At 38.2% G+C, this 19,239-nt stretch overlaps 1 pseudogene across 1 annotated transcript in view; it reads right to left on the reverse strand.

The window, feature by feature from the left end:
- Positions 1-2,282: 2,282 nt before the first annotated feature.
- The window catches only part of LOC308634088 (pro-neuregulin-3, membrane-bound isoform-like), a 140,461-nt pseudogene continuing 123,504 nt past the window's right edge, over positions 2,283-19,239 (reverse strand). The window contains exons 6-7 of the transcript in view: positions 8,173-8,342; positions 2,283-2,806 (exon numbers count right to left, since the gene is read on the reverse strand). The product of the transcript in view is annotated as a pro-neuregulin-3, membrane-bound isoform-like (transcript). The remainder of the gene's footprint in view (positions 2,807-8,172; positions 8,343-19,239) is intronic.

The following is a 19,239-nucleotide window of genomic DNA, read 5'->3' on the forward strand; positions in this document are numbered from 1 at the left end:
ACTTGAGTCTTACTGACAATATTATTTTTTTCCCAGCATAAATAATAACTTCATTGAGTCATAGAGTACATACCTACCCTACTGATTAGGTGAATTCTGAATTGATCCTTTGGATAAGCAACAGAGAATATTTTATAAGAATAAAACAAAAACCAAGAACAAGGTTAATCTCTTCAGACTTGTGAGGCCCTCCAGTCCATTTGATAACTGTGTTAAATTTCAACATAATAGGTATATAGAATATCCAATATGGTATTAAGATCTCTTCCTAAAATTTTCCCAAAGATAAAGTATTTTTAAATGTCAGTGATCTAGACTTTAAAAATTTTTGATTTTTAAAAATTCTGACATTACCTCTATTTTCAAAACAACAAAACTGTAATGGGACAACTAATAAAAGACACATGACCTTTCGTTAAAGTGTGTTTCTACCAAAGTGTTTTCAACATTTGAGACCTTAACTTTCTGCTAAGCAGTTTTGATTTTTTAAAAAAAGTGTTCTTTTGCCTAGATGGCTTTATGTCTGTTATTAACGAATGTTCACAAAGAGCAATTTTCAATGTATTTTCAACAGAAACAATTCAACCTGAAACACGAATTGTATATTTTCACTAATCAATTCACAGGTAGTTACATTTGCCTTTCCATGGAATGTGATTTGTCCACAAAGAAATTTTAACCCAGGTTTTCCCAAACTGCAGTAAAAGAAATCTTTTATATACTTTCAAATACTGTGCCTTTTTATTTAAAACAGTGTAAACATAACAACTCAACACCACCAATAATTGGAAAAAGACTGGGTATGTGAAGACTAATTTCTTTGAATGCCCCATGAACGTAAGGGAAAATAAAACAGACAAATCTTCAGGAGAGGTTTCAGTTCACCTTAGCAGTGGTAAAAATATTGCTTTATTCCAAATAAACACACAACACAATTTCCTGTTCTTTTGGGGGCTTTTTGTGAACTGGAATAGTCTGGGCTTTGTAATTTCAGCAATTTATTCTTTCCATATTAACCACTGAAGCCAATGACTTGGTCCACAAATAGTAGACTTGCTATGAAATCAATATCAATGAGGATGAAGAGAACAAAAATGGTAGCTGTCAACTAGCTTGTGTAAATAATTGAGGTATGATTCAAAATAAACACACATCCTCCATTAATCACTTTGTGATAATGATATTCTCAATAAGCCAATAGTTGCTCCTTTCAAAAGTATTCACATCAGAAAATGGTCTAGACATTGCCAAAAGGTTATAGGACCCCACCATGCAAGTGATCTTGATTTAAGAACTCACTAACTGAACTTTATATTTAATTAATAACTTTCAAGTGAAACAGATCTAAGAGAGAAATTTTTTTCTGAATATTAGATTCCCTGATGTTTCAGAACAAATTTTTAGCAAGCTTAATACACACACACACACACACATGCACACACATATGCACGATGAACATGTGCACACAGCATATGTGCTGGAGGGAGCAAGCCCACACCTCACACGCTCTCTCACACACGTGCACACAGGCGCGTACACACACAGAAATGCTCTTTCAGAGCTTCTAAACAATCTCCAAGAAAAACATTTCTATAAGCATGATTTCAGTGACACGACATTGTGACTTTCTTTTTTTGTCTCTAATAATTTCGTACCTCCCTCTGAGTGTTTTCAAATTTCAGAGGAGGATGTCACATGAGAGTAGCTAAGATTGCCCCAATTACTCCCTCCATCACCTGTCTTCCTTTCCATTTCACTCTTTGGGCCATTCTTCAGCAAATCAAATACAAAACACTATGTGGCTTGATGTGACATAACCTATGATGAGGGTGATCGGTGAATGGAAATTTAGGGGTTGGAACTGGCAAGCCAAAAGGCAAGGGCCACCTGCTCATGGGCACATCCACCCTCAGGATACAGCTTGTCTCTTTGAAACCAGGTTAACTACCAGTGGTTTTTTTTTTTTTTTTTTTTTCTTGAGGACACTGGCACTGTGGACTGAGGGTCTGAATTGCCCACATTTTCTAAAAGCCAAAGAGAACATTGTTAGGACTAACTGAAATTGGATTCAGAATTCTACCCAAAAGCTTTAGTGGTAAGCTTTATCCCTCCTGAAACATTTCTTTCCCTTTAAAAAAAAAATTTGTTAAAAAACACTATGATATGAGGACGATAGACTATTTGGTTTCTTCTAAGTAGATGCTCTTAAATTAATGCATATAAATAATTTGTATTTAATTTCCTCTCTTTCCTGTTGAGCAAAGCATAGAATGCACAGATTCTTACATCTCAGGTAACTTGGTCAATGTGGAGTCTCTTTTGTTTCATTTCTTAAGACAAATTGTGCCTCGCATTCTGATTTGGCCATGGGACTCAGGGGGAGAAAGGCTGTGTTTTCGCTCGCACTATCCTAGGTCTCTACGCTGGCCAGTTCGTAGTCTTCTGACCTGACCATCTGGCATCAGTCAGAATTCGGATTTGTTCCTGGACAGTCTCTAGCAATATTTTCACTTCTTGTTTTTCTGCTAAAAGACAATCACTGACTGGAATACTCACATTGACGATGTCAGCAGAATAAGAGTTTTTGCACCATTTGATGCTTTTGACTTCAGAAATCCCTGGCATTTGCATGCAGGTTTCTTCTAGGCCCACTGAAGGGATGATGGGCACAGAACTGGCCCTTGTGGATGAATATCCCACCAGGTCCTTTTGATCCAAGCTATTAAAATAGGGGTTTGTTTCTCTTGAAGGCAGTTGCATATTTATTGATGCATTTTGTTGGGTTTTTAAACCATTGGATGAATACCTGAGAAAGAAACGAAGTATCACACATCCTGCTTTCTGCTATCTTTAGAGCAATAGTCAATCCACAAAGAACTTTTCACATGTACCACCTCACTGAACTCTCACAGCAACCCCAGAGATGGATAATATGCTCCCAGTTAAACAGAGAAGTAAACTGAAGCTCAGGTCACTGAAGTGACTTGCCCAAGGTCACACAGAAAATACGTGACAGACTGAGACTCAAACCCAGATCTTCTTACTTTAAGTCCAGGGGTCTTTCAACACACCACAGCTGTATAGGCAGGTGGGGTATAGTCTTCCTGACCTCTATCCTAGAATACAAAGTAAATGGGGATTGAGCAGGTAAGTGTGGCCTTTCCATAATGACAAACAGGAAACCCATAATGGCATTACCCTACTCCATCAACTCGACCACCCTCTCAGCCCTGGCTTAGTCCAGTAGACGTGTTGTAGCCACCCTAGTTGGAGGCAAGTGGGAAGCCCCACATAAAGCATAGGTATTGTGGTCCTGAGTTTTATTGCTTTACCACTGATTTTAGGATATATGAATCCAGTTAACAGCATACTACCTTTAAGACCTACCTTGCTAGCCCCTTGCCGAGTCTGAAGTTGGGAAGAGGAGCATACAATTTTTCTGCCTGCCTAGGGATCAATATGAGGTGGCTTCACAGGGGCTCCTACCAGTTGAGCAGCTTTCTTTGTGTAGTTTCTAGAATTAGGTAATTCAATGGTGCATGGCGACAACTTGTCAAGAATGCCAGCATGCCATTCCAAGTAATTTGAATATGCCAGAATGTGACTAGGTTCACAGATGGTAATTTTTTTTTTCCTCCTCTGAGCTCTCCAATGCCAGAAAGTAGGAGAGGTATATCACAGATTTATTTTTTAAAATATGTGATTTGGGAACTTTAACAGATTTTATTCTGTTTCTTAGTGGTTTGTCTTGAACATTAGACATGTTGAGTTATATTTTAGTGTTACTCTCCTTATTATACATTTCATTTCCTTGTCTTACATTGTTGCATAATAAACTCATGTTTATACAAGTAAAGAATAATTGGAAGAGAACATGTTGCATCTAAATAGATGTCATTCTTGTAAGGTCACAATGGGAGCAATTTCAAGGTATGCCTTTCCGCCAAATTCTAAGCAAAGGTACAGAACAGATTTAGGTCTTTGTAGTTCAAACTTTTCTTACTGTGCATCGAATAGAGTTGGCAATCACTGTCTTGATCTAACACAAGAATACAGGATCAAATCTTCAAGTAAATACTCCCTTCATATCCCAGCTAATATCCATTTTCAAATATAATAACAATAGCTAACACTTGCTTGGGGTCACTTTCATTAATTGGAAAAAGGTTGTTTGATTTTATTATTCTTATTCTGTAATTGATAAGCAAACATCCTAAAAGATACTCAAATGAATTGTCCCCAATTCTATCATTAGTAAGATTTAGTAAGAGACAGTAGAAAGAATTAGTCTTATTCTGATTGTTACTATCAAAGCTAGAAACTCTTGCCAAATGGACATCCTGAGATAACTCAGAATACCTTTATTTATTTATTTAGATTATAGAATCTTTACTCAAGCAAACTGCATAGCTGTGTATAAAGAACTTCTCTGAAAGATCCTACTACTTTCTCTTCAGTGTAATATGACTAAAAATCAGTCTGAAGGTTCTGCTCCATGAATTTCAAGAGTAAGGGAACAAATCTCAGGCTCTTGTAGTTTGTCCTTGGAACCAACCTATTATCATATGACTATATAGATAATCTGCCTATCAGACTCACTAATGAAACAGAGCCAGGAAGTATAACTAAAACTGTTCTCTACATCAAAGTCAGCAGGGTATATCAGCAGTTTGGAATCTAGTAAGTTGACCGTGATAGTGTTTATATCTATGCATAGGAATTTGCACCTATCTGTAAAAGCACCAAATTAATATTGTAGGTGATGTTTTAAACAAGTAAACAATGTGGCACATTTTAGTACAAAGGTAATTAAAACCACACATGAAGAATTTTCCTAATATACCTGAGACCTGAAGGAAGGACTCAGATGAGAAAGAGGAAATGCAGTTTACCACCATGTGATTTCCCAAATTAGCTATTGGACATATGCCTGGCAATAACTGAAGCCTAAAACGTTACCAGAACATGAAGATGGGCTTTAAACAATGAGAACTCTCCAATACGTAATTTAATTTTGGATTAGACAGGATTTAATTCCCCAATGCCATTACATGCACTGAATCTCAGACAAATGGTAGTCTCGTTTTATTTTTCCTCATCAACTAAAACAGGAGGGGGCTGGGAATGTGGATCAGTGATAAAGCATGAACTTGGTCTATACCAGGCCTTTGGTTCAAACTTTAGCATCAAAAAAAAAAAAGTAATAGTAATTTGAGGGACCATGTTGGAGCAGGGGGTGCAGTACTCTGAGTGTCCTAGCAGAAGTTGAAGTGAGAGCTTAATTTCTAGAAGTGGTCCTGACTTACAAGATAATCAAGTTCTATATTATCTTGAGTCAACCTTTTTCTGGCTTGGTTCATGAGCCTGTTGTTCATTGACTTTTACAACAGTTTACACTACCCTTCCTCCAATTCCTCAACAAAGAAATCACGGATGCATTTTGTCTGTAAATATTATTCAAAGCATCCTTCTGAAGAAGAAAAATTCCAACAATTAATTTTTTGGTTCCCAGTAATTCAGGGGTCAGGCCAAGGGATCTGCTTGACTAGGTGACTTTAAGACCAAGTTCTAGGGTAGTATGACATTTTAGAATGGATTGACTAAATTGAAGAAATCTACTCTTTCCCTGGAACCATACAATTAGGTATTCTATTAACATGAATGTGGCTTTCTTTACATCCCTTTCCTGGTTTAGTCAGACCAGAATTCAATCTAGGCTCATTCACAAGGGACTATGGATGCCACCCAGAGCTAGCCATTTAAACTCTACTATCCTTACAGTGTTCATTTATAAAATTCCTAAGGTATAACTGAAATGTATCAAGTTGCTAGCTGGCTGTAGAATGAGCACCATATATGTTGGATCCCACCTACTTTTAGGATATGAATCTGACTTTTGTGATTCTATTTCTTCTTTCCTATGGACTATGAGCTTATGATTGAGTTGCTTGGCATAACCCAGTTCAAAGCTCTATGAAAACCTCATCTGTGGCACCCATGGCTCAATCAGAAAAAAAAAAGGCCTCAATCATCTCTTCTTAACCTCCACTCTTGCTCCCTGGTACACTAAAATAGGTGCTGGGTTCAAGTTGGACTAAAGTTCTTGCCAAGAAAAGAAGCCACACACTGGGAGGCTAACTAGCAGACAGTGACTTGTTGCTAAACAAGCAGCAGATGTTTGAGGGCTCTTGCAAATTTATTCACATATCCTGCCCTCTATCCCTGGCTCAGGCCAGATTTGAAGAGGGCCTTTAGCTGTGAAATTCTATTACCAATCCCATTTCTAGTCTAGAGAGACAGTCAGTCCCCTGGGAGTAGAAAATAGCTGTTTTTAAGAACTGGGAATGAGATTGCTCCCTGAGATTCATTGTGCTGAGCACACAGTGACTTATACTTAGAGCCACCATTTATCAACATTGGGTGCAGATCACACACAGGAAAAATACATGTGGCCAGATAGCTGTAAAGAATATTCCCAACCAACGGAGACTGAACCATAACAAAATCACCACTGTAGTCTCCCAAGAGGTAAAAGACACAGCACTGCCTGAATGTGCAGTGGGAATGTCTGAGCCCTGGAAGTTATGCAAACATATGGTCCGGGCCTGGCATAGGCTCAGAGCATCCTCATACCCGGACCATGTGGAGTGAAAGACTGTATGGTCTGGGTTTCCTATCCACTCCCCAAAATCTGTGAAGTTGAATAAGGGAAAAAAAACATTTTCATTCTAACATTCACTCTAAATGGGGAAAAAGTGTAAGAGTGTGTGTGTGTACACACACATATACTTCCGAAAGACATAATGCTTCATAAATACTTTAATAAATCACTAATTATCTGCTATAATAATGCTAAATGCAAGCCCCTGTTTCAGAGAGAAGGCCAAGAGAAATGTGTACTACTTCTTGACTTGCATTATACATTTTGGACAACTGGGATGTTAAGGTGAATTTGCAACTGTCACCCTAAATCTGTACCAAATGCATTTTACAGTCCGTTTGGAATTGCTTCAAAATTACAAAATGTAGCCACAGGCTATTTGTGTCCTATCTTTTAGTCTTCTTAAAGAAATCTATTGCAGAACTTTGTCATACAGGGCACCACTGTATCTATCACATACCCAGAGGAAAGAGAAAGCTAAGGCTCTGTGCTGGACCTCCCACCTGATTTGATCTTTAGCTTAAACTCCCTGGCCTAGCTCATTCAAGATGAACAATTGAGAACCTGACTTTGAGTGAGGGAACTGAGGCCTGCAATTTCTGGAGTAATTTCTGATTCCATTGCTCTTGAAATCAATGATAACATTATGACAATGACAATAAGCACCGGTACAACTTCTGTGATTACTATGTGTCAGGTATAAGTTAGTTACACACATTTTAAAACAAAATCTTACAAGCCCCAGGGGGCTTAAGTTCAAATGAAACTCAAGCTCAGATGATAAAAAATTTCTCAAGTTCACATAAGCAGTAAGGGACAAGGGTATGATTTGAATTCTAGTCAGTTTAAATAAGGGCTGCCATGTTTGGTTGAATGGTTGATGCCAACTAGTATGTGATGGCTAAAATTCACTCCACTCACTATGCCTTGAGCCCCTTGAGGGTCTGTGTCCACCAGAGTAAGGGGCGCCTTTGGCACTGTAAGGAGCAGCAGCCATGATGTTGCAAAGCCCATCCTTCCATCCCTGTACCATGAATAATTAAGAGATATGAGTTTCATAGTTGTGCTGTGACTTTGAACTTGTTCAAATTGACCTAAATTCTCCATTTAAGAATGCCAGATGAAAGATTTTACATATTTTATCTATTACATTCATATATTTTATACATATTTATGTTTTTATGTAATATAGGTTACTGATTGGGAAATTAAGCATTTTTTCCAAATTACTGATGGATACTTTATTCCTCCTAAGAAATCTTATTTTTATCGAACACAAATTTTCAGTTGTTTTAGAAACTATGACATACTGCGTAGATCTCTACACTTATTTTTTAACATTTCCTTATACCTATTTTCCATCATACCTATTCTTTTAAATTGGTTCAAACTTGTGAAACAAAGACAAAAGTAAGTATAAATAGCCAGTTAATGAAGAAATCGGTAACATGTAGCTCAAAGCTATAGCGGTCATGACATCTTCCCTAAATTCCATTGCTTTTAAGACATACCCTTGGCAAGCTATTGTATCCTGGTCTGGGATCCTTGATTCTTCCAGTTGCTGATATGCTGGCCCCACGATTCCACCCAGCCTACTTCTGGGTGAGGGGGTGTCCTCCTGAAGGCATTCCTATGAAGCATCCCACTCCTTTGCCCTGGACGACAGCAAGAGGAGAGACTCCTGCAGGATTGAAAGCGGGAAAAGAAACCAACAAACCAAAGAGATCATAGCAATAACCTCCAGGCAACTTCTCAAACATTGTATTTGTACCCTGGTTTCTCAAAGTTCTAGGCCATAAGCCATCCATGACTATAGAAATGTGCTTGGTTGAGATCAGGAGTTGCTCAATTCATAGAAACTCAGACAAGTTCCTTTCTCTCTGACTTCCCAGTTTAGAGGCCTACTGACTGAAATAATCCCAGCTTTCCTGCCAGAAATAAGAGGTGGGCTTAAATTCTCAAGGTTCATATTCCCACCTACCTTGGTTATATAAGACGTAGTAGCTGTGTCTCTGGAATAAAAGAAGCCCTTATTAGATACAAGAATTAAATAAAAAAAATTCACAAGGGATTTATGAAGAAATTTTCACTTCTAAGTGATAGAATAAATAAACCTGACTTTAATTGGCATTCTTTCCTTAATATCCATGTTAAATTCTCAGTTAAGATTCCCAGATTTTCATTAGTCTTGAGAAACTATTTTTGCATTTGCTCTTAATAAATGTCTGATTAGATATTCCATTTGATGCATATCCAAATAATCATGTTTATAGCTATATAAATGAGGTAGATCAGAGGTCTGAACAATATGAGAACACCATATGTAGTTTACATAAAACAAAAGAACTAGATTGTATAAAAAATATTCAATTGCTAGCCAGGCACAGTGGTATGCTCTTGTAATGCCAGCTACTTGGGAAACTGAGAATCACAAGTTTGAGGTCAGCCTGGGCAACTTACACCCTATGTCAAAATACAATTTAAAAAGGGCTAGAGATATCACTTACATGTCTAGCATGTGTGAGACCCTGGATCCTTTCCTCAGTTTGAACCCCCAAAATGGTACTTGCTGATTTTTTTTTTTTTTAAGGGGACTAAAACATACCCCTTTATTTATTTATTTATTTATTTATTTATTTATTTTTTTATTTTTTTTTTTTATTGATTATTTATCGCATTACATAGTTCATGATATATCATCTTTCATACATTAGACTCAAATTGTGCTTTGAACTCCCATTTTCACCCCAAATACAGATTGCAGAATCACATCTGTTACATATTCGCATTTTTACATAATGCCATATTAGTGACTGTTGTATTCTGCTACCTTTCCTATCCCCTACTATCCCCCCTCCCCTCCCCTCCCCTCCCATCTTCCCTCTCTACCTCCCCTGCTGTTGTTCAATTCTCTCCCTTTTTTTTTTCCCTCCCCCTTGCCCCTCATAACCTCTTATAATTTTATGTATCCTTGAAGGTCTCCTACCATTTCCATATGCTTTCCCTTCTCTCTCCGTTTCTCTCCCCCGATTCGTCTTTGTTTACTGTAGTCTTTTCCTCATGCTCTTTCTTCATGTTCTGTTCTTAGTTTTTCTCTTTATATCAAAGCAGACATTTGGCATTTGTTTTTTAGGGCTTGGCTAGCTTCGCTTAGCATAATCTGCTCTAATGCCATCCATTTCCCTGCAAATTCTATGATTTTGTCATTTCTTAGTGCTGCATAATACTCCATTGTGTATAGATGCCACATTTTTTTTATCCATTCATCAATTGAAGGGCATCTAGGTTGGTTCCACAGTCTAGCTATTGTGAATTGTGCCGCTATAATCATTGATGTGGCCGTATCCCTATAGTGCGCTCTTTTAAGGTCCTCAGGGAATAGTCTGAGAAGTGCGATAGCTGGGTCAAATGGTGGTTCCATTCCCAGCTTTCCCAGGAATCTCCATACTGCTTTCCAAATTGGCCTCACCATTTTGCAGTCCCACCAGCAGTGTACAAGTGTACCCTTTTCCCCACATCCCCGCCAACACTTGTTGTTGTTTGACTTCATAGTGGCTGCCAATCTTACTGGAGTGAGATGGTATCTTAGGGTGGTTTTGATTTGCATTTCTCTGATTGCTAGAGATGGTGAGCATTTTTTCATGTACTTGTTGATTGATTGTATGTCCTCCTCTGAGAAGTGTCTGTTGAGGTCCTTGGCCCATTTGTTAATTGGGTTATTTGTTATCTTATTGTTTAATTTTTTGAGTTCTTTGTACATTCTGGATATTAGGGCTCTATCGGAGGTGTGGGGGGTAAAGATTTGTTCCCAGGATGTAGGCTCTCTATTTACCTCTTTTATTGTTTCTCTTGCTGAGAAAAAACTTTTTAGTTTAATTAAGTCCCATTTGTTTATTCTTGTTGTTAACTCTTGGGCTATGGGTGTCCTATTGAGGAATTTGGAGCCTGACCCCACAATTTGTAGATCATAGCCAACTTTTTCTTCTATCAGACGCAGTGTCTCTGATTTGATACCTAGCTCCCTGATCCATTTTGAGTTAATTTTTGTGGATGGCGAGAGAAAGGGATTCAATTTCATTTTGTTGCATATGGATTTCCAATTTTCCCAGCACCATTTGTTGAAAATGCTATCCTTCCTCCATTGCATGCTTTTAGCCCCTTTATCAAATATAAGATAGTTGTAACTTTGTGGATTAGTCTCTGTGTCTTCTATTCTGTACCATTGGTCTACCCACCTGTTTTGGTACCAGTACCATGCTGTTTTTGTTACTATTGCTTTGTAGTACAGTTTGACCTCTGGTATCGCTATGCCTCCAGATTCACACTTCCTGCTTAGAATTGCTTTTGCTATTCTGGGTCTTTTGTTTTTCCATATGAATTTCATGATTGCTTTGTCTATTTCTACAAGAAATGCCATTGGGATTTTGATTGGCATCGCATTAAACCTGTAGAGAAGTTTGGGTAATATCGCCATTTTGACGATGTTAGTTCTGCCTATCCATGAACAGGGTACATTTTTCCATCTTCTGAGATCTTCTTCTATCTCTCTCTTTATGGTTCTGTAGTTTTCATTGTATAAATCTTTCACCTCTTTTGTTAGGTTGATTCCCAAGTATCTTATTTTCTTTGAGGATATTGTGAATGGAGTGGTTTTCCTTATTTCCATTTCCGAGGTTTTGTTGCTGATATACAGGAATGCCTTTGATTTATGCGTGTTGATTTTATACCCTGCCACTTTGCTGAATTCATTTATTAACTCTAGCAGCTTCTTTGTAGACTCTTTTGGGTCTGTTAAGTATATTATCATGTCATCCGCAAATAGCGATAGTTTAATTTCTTCTTTTCCTATTTTTATGCCTTTAATTTCTTTTGTCTGTCTAATTGCTCTGGCTAGTACTTCGAGAACTAAATTGAATAGAAGTGGTGATAGAGGGCATCCCTGTCTTGTTCCAGATTTTAGAGGAAATGCCTTCAGTTTTTCTCCGTTTAGGATGATGCTAGCCTGAGGTTTAGCATATACAGCTTTTACAATGTTGAGGTAAGTTCCTGTTATCCCTAGTTTTTCTAGTGTTTTGAACATAAAGGGATGCTGTACTTTGTCAAATGCTTTTTCTGCATCCATCGAGATGATCATGTGGTTCTTGTCTTTAAGTCTATTGATGTGGTGAATAGCATTTATTGATTTCCGTATATTGAACCATCCTTGCATCCCAGGAATGAATCCTACTTGATCATGGTGCACAAGTTTTCTGATATGTTTTTGTATTCGATTCGCCAGAATTTTATTGAGAATTTTTGCATCCAAGTTCATTAGAGATATTGGTCTGTAGTTTTCTTTCTTTGAAGTATCTTTGTCTGGTTTTGGGATCAAAGTGATGTTGGCCTCATAGAATGAATTTGGAAGAGCTCCTTCTTTTTCTATTTCTTGAAATAGCTTGAAAAGTATTGGTATTAATTCTTCTTTGAAGGTTTTGTAGAACTCCGCTGTATAGCCATCTGGTCCAGGGCTTTTCTTAGTTGGTAGTCTTTTGATGGCTTCTTCTATTTCTTCTTTTGTTATTGGTCTGTTTAAATTGTGTGTGTCTTCCTGTCTCAATCTGGGCAAATCATATGCCTTAAGAAATTTATCGATATCTTCATTATCTTCTATTTTATTGGAATATAGGGTTTCAAAATACTTTCTAATTATCTTCTGTATTTCTGTAGTGTCTGTTGTGATATTGCCTTTTTCATCCTGTATGTTAGTAATTTGAGTTCTCTCTCTTCTTCTTTTCGTTAGCATGGCTAAGGGCTTGTCTATCTTATTTATTTTTTCAAAGAACCAACTTTTAGTTTTATCTATCTTTTCAATGGTTTCTTTTGTTTCAATTTCGTTGATTTCTGCTCTAATTTTAATTATTTCTTGTCTTCTACTATATTTGCTGTTGTTTTGCTCTTCCTTTTCTAGGTTTTTGAGGTGTTGTGTGAGTTCATTTATCTGTTGGTTTTTTCTTTTTTTGAGGTAAGAACTCCAAGAAATGAATTTACCTCTTAAAACTGCTTTCATTGTGTCCCATAGATTCTGGTATGTTGTGTCTGTGTTGTCATTTGACTCTAAGAATTTTTTCATCTCCTCCTTTATGTCTTCTACAACCCATTGATCATTCAATAATATATTGTTCATTTTCCATGTGATGTATGATTTTTCCTTCCTTCTTTTATCATTGATTTCCAATTTCATTCCATTATGGTCAGATATGGTGCATGGTATTATCTCCACACCCTTATAATTACTAAGAGTTGCCTTATGGCATAATATATGGTCTATCTTTGAGTAGGATCCATGTGCTGCTGAGAAGAACGTGTATCCACTTGATGATGGTTGATATATTCTATATATGTCGGTTAAGTCTAGGTTATTGATTGTGCTGTTGAGTTCTATAGTTTCTTTATTCAGCTTTTGTCTAGAGGATCTGTCTAATGGCGAGAGCGGTGTGTTGAAGTCACCCATAATTATTGTGTTGTGGTCTATTTGACTCTTGAACTTGAGGAGAGTTTGTTTTATGAACGTTGCAGCTCCATTGTTTGGTGCATACAAATTGATGATTGTTATGTCTTGTTGGTGGATGGTTCCTTTTAACAGTATATAGTGACCTTCTTTATCCTTCTTGATTAACTTAGGTTTGAAGTTGATTTTATTCGATATGAGTATGGCCACTCCTGCTTGCTTCCGAGGGCCATATGAGTGGTATGATTTTTCCCAACCTTTTACCTTCAGCCTGTGTATATCTTTTCCTATCATATGAGTCTCCTGAAGGCAGCATATTGTTGGATTTGTTTTTTTGATCCAGGTTACTAGCCTATGTCTCTTGATTGGTGAATTTAGGCCATTAACATTTAAGGTTACAATTGAGATATGATTTGTATTTCCAGTCATGCTTCTTTATTTATTTATTTTAGTTTGGCTAGTTTTGCTTTTTGGTTGTTTTCCTCCCCCTTTACTGAGATACCTCCTGCTGTTAGTTTTGGGCACTATTTATCAAATCCTCTTCTTGTAGTGTTTTGTTCAAAATGCTTTGCAGAGCTGGTTTTCTTGCTGCAAATTCTTTTAGCTTTTGTTTATCATGAAAGATTTTAATTTCATTGTCAAATTTGAAGCTCAATTTTGCTGGATATAGTATTCTTGGTTGGAATCCATTATTTTTCAGCGTTTGAAATACATTATTCCAGGATCTTCTCGCTTTCAAAGTTTGTGATGAGAAATCGGTCGTTAACCTAATTGGTTTACCCCTGAAAGTAATCTGCCTCTTTTCTCTCGTAGCTTTTAATATTCTCTCCTTGTTCTGTATGTTGGCTATCTTCATAATTATATGTCTTGGGGTTGGTCTATTATGGTTTTGAATGTTTGGGGTCCTGTAGGCTTCCAGGATTTGGCACTCCATTCCATCTTTCATCTCTGGGAAGTTTTCTAGAATTATTTCATTTAATATGTTGTCCATTCCTTTGGTTTGAAACTCTGTGCCTTCTTCTATCCCTATGACTCTCAGATTTGGTTTTTTTATGACATCCCATAACTCTTGAATAGATTGTTCGTGGGATTTAAGCATCTTTTCTGTGTTGACTATATTCTTTTCAAGTTGATAAACCTTGTCTTCATTATCTGATGTTCTGACTTCTACTTGATCAAGTCTATTTGTAATATTCTCGTTTGAGTTTTTAATTTGGCTTATAGTTTCCTGCAATTCTAGGATTATTGTTTGATTTTTTTTTAAGATCTCTATCTCCTGGTAGATCTCGTTCTTTGCCATTTGAATTTGTTTGTTTAATTCATTTTCAAAATATACTTTTATTTCTTGGACTTGCTGTCTCATGTCTTCTCTAATATTCCTTTCCATTCGAGTTAGGTATCCCCTGAGTTCTTTCCATATCCCTGTTTCTGAAGTTTCTATGTCCTCTTGTAGAATTGAGTTGTCTTGCATTGTTTGAAATCCTTTTTTCCCTTGTTTTCTCATGTTGTCCACTTTACTTTCCAGTTCTTTTTGATTGTCGTGTTTCTGCTCTCTTCTATAGATTTGTTTTGTTTCTGTATTACTCTGATGTCTCTCCTTTGTGTTGTTGAACTATGCCTGCTAACGTGGGTTCTGCTGGGAAGGAATTCCGACGTCCGAGCTCCAGTGACGACACTACTCTGTTATGCCGTGCCCCAGTCTCCTTGCCGGGGTGCCCTAATGGGGGAGTGTGAGTGGACTGTCTCTGTTTGGTTTCAGCACCCGGTCGTGGCAGGCAGGCAGACTCCCGCCACCCAGTATCTCAGGCCGTGGGCAGGTGATCCATCGCCAGCGGGAGGGCGTTCTCCTACCGCCCAGTTACCCTGGCAGTGGATGAACTGTCGCCGGCGGGCCTGCAGTTTACAGCTGCCCAGTCACGAGAGCCTTGCCTCTAGTCTCCTGTTCTCTCCTGCTAGGCTTGGGTTCTCCTGCTAGACCAGATTTCCCCTCAGTGATGGTTCTCGGCAGTTCAAGCTATACTCTGGGCCTGTTTTGTTGCAATCTGTTTTGTTGCTGCAATCTGTCGGAGAGTGGCGGTGGGTACTTCAGCCCTCTAAGATGGTGGCCGCTGTTTGCCTTAGCGGAGTGTCCCTTGTGGGGAGCGGGGCCTTACCGGCTTCCTTCCCCGACTGCAATCCCGAACTCAGCCCGGGGGTCAGTGCGGGCTTGGGTTTGGCTGGTGGGATACCACCGTGTCGCAGCCACTTAATTCCCTGCTGACTGGTTAACCCCTTCTCTGCGGCGCCACGCCTTCTGTAGCCTCGGGGCAGGCCGCGCGTATCAGACAGCCTGGATCTCCGGGGTCACACCGTTGGCTTTTGGGATCCCCGGCACTCTATGGTTTTGATTTTTTCTGCTTGCCCCTCCCCCAGCGCTGGCTAGGCAGCTTTTGTTTTGTCCACTGATGGGAGGGGGTGTTGAGCGTCAGGTGCCTCTAGCTCCCCTTTAGTCTTTATGCAGGCTCACTCTGATACTGCCTCCCCCTGAAAGTCTAGGAGAGATTTTATGCGAAATCCCCCTAAGTTTGGGGGCTGGGCTGGGTCACACACACCTGTTTTGTTGCTGCAATCTGTCGGAGAGTGGCGGTGGGTACTTCAGCCCTCTAAGATGGTGGCCGCTGTTTGCCTTAGCGGAGTGTCCCTTGTGGGGAGCGGGGCCTTACCGGCTTCCTTCCCCGACTGCAATCCCGAACTCAGCCCGGGGGTCAGTGCGGGCTTGGGTTTGGCTGGTGGGATACCACCGTGTCGCAGCCACTTAATTCCCTGCTGACTGGTTAACCCCTTCTCTGCGGCGCCACGCCTTCTGTAGCCGGTACTTGCTGATTTGACTCATTACTTATTCCACACAGATTCCCATCTCCACCCCCTGAATTGACCCTACTTAGACTAGTAAGGAGAACTTCGTTCATTTGTAGGCATTTCATGAGATGCTAATTGTTGAGTTCAAACAATGAATGAACTAAGAATTTTGTGGATCCAGGTTACATCTGAAAATATCAATTCAACCATAAACAAAGATGAAAAATATCCACAAAATTTCAATAAGCCTATCAAGTCCTAAAAGGGAGAGTCCCTCCAAAGGAATTTTACCATATCACTAAATTGTTTGGTTTCTGTCATTTTTTCCCATCAATATTACAGTTGTTTCTACTTGATAAATGTCAACATATGACCAAAATTTTCATTTTTATATTTGAGTGCTAGTAACCACTTTTCTGGTTTTGGCAAGATAACTGATTGAACTATATAGAACTTCTTCAATTTAGGCAGACACCAGATCATAACCAGCAACATGATTATACTTTTATTTTTATATTCTTTGTATGCTGAGTGCTAAAATTCTTCCCAACAAGTGGTGTATAATTAGGTCTCTAAGAAGTTCTCTATTAGAAACTATGGTTCCCCTCCCTACTTCTGTCTATCATCCCCTGGGAATTAGAGTCTGTCAGGTATGGGGATCTAGGTGCTAGAGTGTACTATGTCTAAGTATAAAATCTCAGGTCTGAACCTTACTTAGGAGCATGATACTGGAATTGAGACTAGTATCAGACTTGGAGGGAAATAAATGCTATTTTAATTTCAGCAAAGTAAGGTTTTAGAATTTAGAGTGTATAGCCTATATTTGAAAGGGGGGAAATAGAGACTATTGTCCTTACCACTACTAACAAGGGGAAGCTATTATCTCTCTCTCTTGTTCCTTGGCCCTTCAGTCAGGAGAGTAAGGATAAGACCATCTGGCAGAGTCTGTGGGCCCCAGAAGACAGGTTGCTCAGGCTACCAAGGAAGGAAGGGGAAGAGATGCCACCACCTTACCATTTCCCATTGAGCCAAGAGAAACCAGTGGACAAAACAGCCTGTAGCTCTTCTGGTACACAGGGGTGGGAGTAGGGAGCAGCAAAAGGAAGGTATCAGTATTGTTCTCATTTTTTTCATGGGATTACTGTGGAAGCTAAAATATATGCAAATATTTAATGTGGAGCCTGGCAAATAGTAGATGCTCAAAAGAAAGTTTTCGTCTTGTTCTTCTGCCATTCTCCTAATCACTGAAAGTCCTGGAGTCATGTCACCATAGAAAACCTATATGTGTGCTTTCTTTGAGCAAGTTAGATTGTCAAAATGTGCAATAAGGATGGCATGGTAGATTTTTTTTTAAACAGGTGGGAATTTTTGGACTAAACATTAGAAATAATGGCTTTGTTTCACAAATAAGTTATCCAAATGAGCTATATTTTTAGTGCACAAAAAGAAATTAATTATTCATATAGCTTGCTAAACTGTCAAAACAGCAAAGTCTACCCATATGAGGAAGTAATCCATCTTAAAAATAATAGTCTGCATCTACTGGTCAATCAACTATTCAGGATGTTATGGAACAGTTTGTGGGATATATAAATCAGTGACCAGGTTATGAATCATGAAAATGTTTAAGTCTATTGCATGTTTTACAAAACAAAAACTATGATGTATGAAACTATAATTTACAAAGTTCTAGAGGCACTTTATAAATCACCGGTTTCCTATTTATCAGGACACAATGTATGTCAACAGATACTCCAATGTCATTGTACTGAACAAAAGGACAATGTCTTAATGATGTCCTTATTTAATCTGTGAGTGACTCCTAAAAGCCTGAGTAGAAGCCAATTTTCAGAATAAATATACAAATAAGAACCAAGGTATATTTCAGCTCTGATATGATTCTTAAAAATCTCAACTTTATGACAATTCAGTACTACAATGACTCACTAAACTCTCTTACTTGACTGGAAAAATGCTCTAATCGACAGGGGAAAATACTGTTTGGGTGAAAATATCCATCTTCTAAAAGGCTGGGAATTTTGGACTAAAGTCCATTAAAGTGAAATGCTCTTTCCATGGGGAAGTATTCTATAAATGAAACAAATGATATAAACCAAAACTTGAATTTAAGATACTTAAACCCTCTATTTCAGTTTCATATGGAATGGAAATTTTTTAAAAATATTATGTCGATAATTATTGTAAGAATGATTGAAAATTTCAACATAACTGTGGGTACAAACAGGAAAGCCCTTTCCTAAGGTTCATTAAGGAGTGAAGGAAAAGGTTGTTTCCTTTTAAAAAGTGTTTCTGATGGGGTTGTGTGCAAAGTGTTGCTGAGAGATGTGAAAACAAAGGTTGATAACAGTTATCCTTCATTGGTAGTTGTACCTCACTGTTTACTGTCACATTCAAAATTTCAATGTACTACATATATTCTATATTTGAGCTACTGTACCTGTTTTGTTTTTGTAGCAGCATAAAGTTTTAATTGAAAGTAGAAAACTTGGTACTGTAGATTGGTGATTGAAAAAAGAAGCTTCAGTCTTTGGACAATTTGTGCAAAGATTGAAGATGTCCATTTTGAAACATACAAAAACATACACACATACATACTATCCACTATAAAATTATTTCCAACAAACCTCACCACTTGGTTTGGAAGAGATAACTTTCATTTCTTGGAGTACAAGAACCTCGTGTATAAAGCAGAACACTGTGAGCTAGAAGATGCTACAGAATATGTTCACTTTTAGAATGTCATAAAGTATATTTGCCTTTCTTTCTCAAAGACCCAATTGCTGTGGTCAGCTTACAAAAGAGTGCCCCTCCACTAATAAGACAAGGTTTTAGAGAAGGTTCACCAGGATATCCCCCTGGAAAATTTTCTTCTTTTTTTTAATTGGTTGTTCACAACATTACAAAGCTCTTGACATATCATATTTCATACATTAGATTGAAGTGGGTTATGAACCCCCAATTTTACCCCAAATGCAAATTGCAGAATCACGTTGGTTACACATCCACAAGTTTACATAATGCCCTATTAGTAATTGTTGTATTCTGCTACCTTTCCTATCCCCTACTATCCCCCCTCCCCTCCCCTCCCATCTTCTCTCTCTACCCCATCTACTGTAATTCATTTCTCTCCTTGTTTATTTTCCCATTCCCCTCACAACCTCTTATATGTAATTTTGTATAGCAATGAGGGTCTCCCTTCATTTCCATGCAATTTCCCTTTTCTCTCCCTTTC

Source organism: Spermophilus citellus (genome assembly GCF_964194105.1).
Source record: "Spermophilus citellus genome assembly, chromosome: 15".
Lineage (NCBI taxonomy): Eukaryota > Metazoa > Chordata > Mammalia > Rodentia > Sciuridae > Spermophilus > Spermophilus citellus.